The sequence below is a fragment of the Dryas octopetala genome, chromosome 4 (genome assembly GCF_963921425.1).
Source record: "Dryas octopetala chromosome 4, drDryOcto1.1, whole genome shotgun sequence".
Classification (NCBI taxonomy): Eukaryota; Viridiplantae; Streptophyta; class Magnoliopsida; order Rosales; family Rosaceae; genus Dryas; species Dryas octopetala.
This window is the reverse complement of record NC_141369.1, coordinates 6728099-6733833: the sequence shown is the minus strand read 5'-3', so window position 1 is coordinate 6733833 and position 5735 is coordinate 6728099.

Here is a 5735-nt window from a genome sequence, read left to right as displayed (position 1 = left end):
TCTCTGTTTGCCAATTTCGGCCTACATAAAAAATAGATAGCTACTATTTGTACACCCATTTTTTTTCTTTTTGCACTCATAATTACTTAATTAGTGATTTTACACATTTAACCCATTGTAAAAATACTCTAAAGCCCTCCCCCAACACACCTCATCTCTCTCCTCCCTCCCCTCCCAACCTGCCTTGCCGAGCTCCCATCTCTCATACTTCTCTCTCCCTTCTCCAGCTCCTCTCTCCTCCCAGCTCGCCGACCTCCTCGCAACACCACCCTCCCCGCAGCACCACCCTCCCTACAACACCACCCTCTAGCACACCGAGCTCCCCGCAACACCTTCCCAGCTCGCCGACCTCCCCGCAGGCCGCAGCACCACCCTCCCAACGCAACACTGACCCTCATTTCTCTCTCTCTCTTCTCCTTGCAACACTAATTTTTTTTTTAAAAAAATTTATAGGTTCGGCGGACCAGTTCCAAACCTAACTGTTTTGTTCGACAGACATCCACCGAATAGAACGCCGAACGAAACAGCCAGATTCGGCATTGGTCCGCCGAACCTGCGATTTTATTATTATTATTATTTTAAGTTGGTGTTGCGGGGAGAAGAGAGAGAGAGAGGAGGTGGTGCTGCGAGGAGGAGAGAGAAAGAGGAGGGTTGGTGCTGCGGGGAGGAGAGAGAGAAAGGGAGGTGGTCGGGTGAGGGAGGGGAAGGGAGGGAGGGGGAGGGGCTGGGATAGCAGAGGCTTGCGGGGGTGGCTGGTTTCAACATATTTTTTTTTCATTTGTTCTTTGTTTTTTTTTTTTTTAAATTTAAAAATTCACATTTAATTTGAGGTGGGGTGTGTATAGTTTTGGATGTGTTGGTGGAGTACAGTATTTGGGTTGGGTGGGTGTGTAATGAGAAATTTGGTGAGATTAATGGGATTGGAGTATTTTGGTCATGAGAGAGGTGTGTAGAAGAGAAATTTTAAATTTTAAAAGATGGTAGAAGATGTGTAGGAGAAAAGGGTGTGCAAAAAAAAAAAAAAAGGTGTGCAAATAAATGCTCTAAAAAAATATGCAAATGTAGGCATGTCTGTATGTTAATAAAGGCAATCAAAAAATATATAAACAGATTAACAGATCCAAAGTGAGGGGATGCATATAAAATGCAAAATTGCATGTCTATTCATCCAGATTCAAAGCTGTATAATTTTTAATGACATTAATATGAGGCAGAACACTATTGAAACAAATCGAACTGTCACTAGATATGAAAATATGTAGGTACTAAGAGAATTACCTTGACCTGTGGGTTTTACCACAAAGCAAAATATCTACACTCTTTTCTGTCTGCAGAATAAGAATGGAAGAGGAAAAAAATAATAATACATATATATATAAAAGTGCTCTAAAGCTAACTAGTTAGCAAATTAATACGAAGCTAACCATGCTTTTGAGCTCACCACATAACTAATCTCATAATCCGAACTATCAATTATTTAGGCCCTACTTCAAAGATCATTATTGTAAAAAATCAACTAAATCGAAAATCATGTAGTCATCTAATTGAGATCAAATAGATAGACGATCAATATTTTCGATAGTTGTTATTATAATCAAATGGCTAAATAACTTTCGATTTTGGAGATTTTTTATAGGGATAATCTTTGAAGTAGGGCCTAAAAAATAAACGGTTCGAATTTTGAGATTATATTGTGTAGTAAGCCCAACAGGGTGGTTAACTTCGTATTAACTTACTAACCAGTTAGTTTTAGAGCATTCTTAATATATATATATATATATATATATATATAAGAGTTATGAATTGATTCAACAACTGCATATTTTTATTTTACCTAAAATGGTGTCCCATTTTTCAATAGCACCTTCACAGCTTCATATTTATTTTTCTTTAGAAGCAGCATTTTCTTGTACAAACCGTCAAGATCAATTTCTTTTTCTGCATACTTCTTGTTAATCAAGATGCAAATGGTAAGATAAATCATACCTTATACAGCACATAAGCAAAGTATATAAGTATATACAGTATATGTGTAGTTTTTGTGAGGCAGATGCTGCAAAATATCATCCCTCTTGAATGACTTTTCCCGCAATTGCATTTTATTTTCAATGCCATCCAGCACACTAAATCATTATTGAATCTGTATCAACATAGATTACCTAAAAGAAAAAAAAAAAAAAAAAAAAAAAAAAAAAAAAAAAAAGGCACATCCTTCAAAAGCTAAATCTTAACCAGTCATTTGAAGACTATATTATCCACTTCTAGTACAATATACAAGAAATGACCTCTAAGTTCAAATTGTTCTGAACAAGATCAATGGTACATTGTAAAATCTCCCTCCCCTGCACGACAATTATGGGACTTGCTCAATACTGAATACAAAGCATTTGCTGTTAAAGCCAACATCTTTATTTATAAGCTCCAGTTGCAGTGTTATAAGCTCTGACAGTGGGATGAGATGAGTCTTTACTCTGTTTCATGGGACAGAACACTCAAAGGTGTAGAGCACAATGGGCTTCAAATGCCTATTGCATTTTGCATTCTGAAATAGATATAGCAGTAAAATGGCATGGATATGCAAATAACAGATGATTCAAAAGACAAAAAAATTGAAACAATTAAATAGAAAACATTGATTTTTACAAACTGAAATAGCTTCACTTCCAACCAAAATAAAAAAAGGGAAATAATGTCACTTAAAGGAGGACTTCATTTAACAACTGCACAGTAATGTTCACTGTCATGCTGCAAAGAATTATTGGTTAGCTTGACGCCAAGGAGTTACTGCAACTTGGAGCTTGGCAACCCTTTCAATTGTCCGCAATGCACTTCCCTTCTTGACTAATAACTTCCAGTACATGGGAAGTTGGGAACATTTATCTTAGAGTAAATTCACTATAAGTTGCAAATAGTCATACCATAAGCAAGGCATAATTAATTTCAAATAAATTTGAAAGTAGGTGCTGAAATCCAAAAATCCAACCTGTTGGCGAGATAAGCAAGGCATAATTATTTGCTACTTAATAGGAAATAGCATTGAGTTGGCCAGATAAGACAAGGCTCTCTACAAAATAAGCCATTGACTTGTACTTATGTTCAATCAAAATCAACTTGTTTGGTCTTTAAATCCACCATTAGGGTAAGCTTCTATAGAGACATAGACGGGTTGAGCATTTTAAATTAAATGGACCGGGTTGGATCAAAATATAAGATTCAAAATAATTAGCTCTTAATTTGTGTAATACCTAGTTCTTAAATATTAACTTTCTTATTTAATTTAATAGAGGGGTTTTATTTAAAAAATTGGGCTTTGAAGAAGTATGGTTCTTAAAACAAAGGAAACTACTAGAATAAATTATCAATGGTACCTTGCAGTTTTTTGCAAGGATAAATGTGGGGAAAAAATTACGTACAAAAAGTTGGGCTTAGAGTAAGATTCAAAATAATTAGGTTCAAATAAATCCAATCTATAAAAAAAGAAAAAAAAAAAAAACCTGAACTTTGATAAAGTTTTTATTATTTCCTTACTTGAACTTTGATAAAGGTTGAGTTTTCATAGATAAAAAAATCTAAAGATTTTTCAACACAAAAAGATAACATCTCTATTAAGATTTACAGTGTGTTTGGATGCAAAAAAAAAACTTGGGATTTAAAAAAAAGTCAGTATTTCATGCGTGGAAAATTGAAAGTTCCGTGTTTGGCCAAATTATAGGGAAATTCACAAATTACGAGGAAAATATTTGTGGAATGTACAGAGCTAAAATCCTGAGTTTAAATTTCAACAAAATAGGCATCATTTTACAATTCTTATGCAAGCAGAAATTCTCTTTTCCAAGTGGGAATAAATTTGGAAATTCTAAAAAAACGAAATTACTCATAAAAACAAGTGGGACTTCCTTTTCCATCCCACCCAAAAAACAAACATAGGTACATAGGTGCTTCTCTACATCTCAAAGCAGCCCAGTCCCTACAAAAATAGAAGCAGAACGACAAAAACCCAACCAGATCAGTCACCATGGTGCTATACTGAAGAGATTTGCTAGTTTGTTTCATTTCTCACGTATGTTAATTTTATTTCACTACAAATACTCATGTGTTCTTTCTCTCTGATTTATAATATGATTTGATGGTTAATTTATGAATTTTTTTTGGGTGAATTGAAACATGGGTCTACGAAGGATTGCAAATAAAATTTATAGGTAGAAGAACAATTATATATATAGAAAATTAGGATTAAATACCAAATATCAATAGTTTTTTAGTAAACCAGCAAGACACTAATTTTTTTTTGTTTAGGTACTAACCTAGAGTAAAACATTTTGGATTAGGTCACAAATCAGTTTGTTATACAGTTGTGACTGTCGAACAGTTACAGTTATAATTGTCGAACAGTCACAGTTGTAACTATTTAAAATTTATTAAAAATCAAAATTTTTAAGGGTTTCATAATTTTGATTTAGGTTTGGGGAATGAAGTCCTATAACTCAAAGACTAAACATTAAAGTTTAAGCCTTGCAAATATTGAAAAAACAACAAATCAATAAAAAAGTTACGATTGTTAGACAGTCACAGTTCGATATAACCATGTTTTTTAAAGTTGGTACCTAAACTGAAATTTAGTACCTAAAGTGAAATGACATAAATGTTTTAGTAGTTGAAATGAAAAAATATTATAATTTGGTACCTAAAGTCAATGGACCTTTATATATATATATATATGTTAGCCCACAATCTGATCACGACTTACGACGGTCGGTGAACATATATAAATATATACATATTCACAAACCCATGTTGTGAATATATATATATATATATTCACAGACCCATGTTGATATATATATCAACATGGGTCTGTGAACATATATATATATATGCTATGACATGTGTATGTTCACGGTCTGTGAACATATTAATCAATATGTGTGTGAGTATATATACCCACCCATATTAATCAATATGGGTATATATATATATGTTACGACATGGGTCTGTGAGTGTGTATATATATATATGTGTGTGTGTGTGTGTTACGACATGAGTTTAACGACTTTTCTAGCTATAATGGCATGAAACAAGCTCATATCAATCAATATTAGCCGTGAAGCATCCCTAAGACACATATTGATTAATATATATATGCTATGACATGGGTATGTTCATGGTCTGTGAACATATTAATCAATATGTGTGTGAGTATATATACCCACCCATATTAATTAATATGAGTATATATATATATATATGTTACGACATGGGTCTATGAGTGTATATATATATATGTGTGTGTGTGTGTGTGTGTGTGAAAATGATATAATGGCATGAAACAAGCTCATAAGGACTTTTCCAGCTATAATGGCATGAAACAAGCTCATATCAATCAATATTAGCCATGAAGCATCCCTAAGACTGGGAACTCTAGCTCCTACAATTATTATTTTTTTTTTTACCACTACACTATTTAAATTTTTAAATAACATCCGTTACTCAAACAAATAAATTTATAATTTTTGTTATTTTCTAAATTCTACATACATATATCCAAACAATAGAAAATACAATTGATGGAAATTTAATGATGAAGTTTTAAATTCCATCATTTATAAATTTCTATGAAAACTAGAATTACTTCATCCAAACACACTGTTAGTTTTCACTGCCATGTTCTAAACTATGTATGGCTAAAAAATAGGGCAAATAACTAATTTGGTTCCCACAGTTTGGTTTTTTGTTCT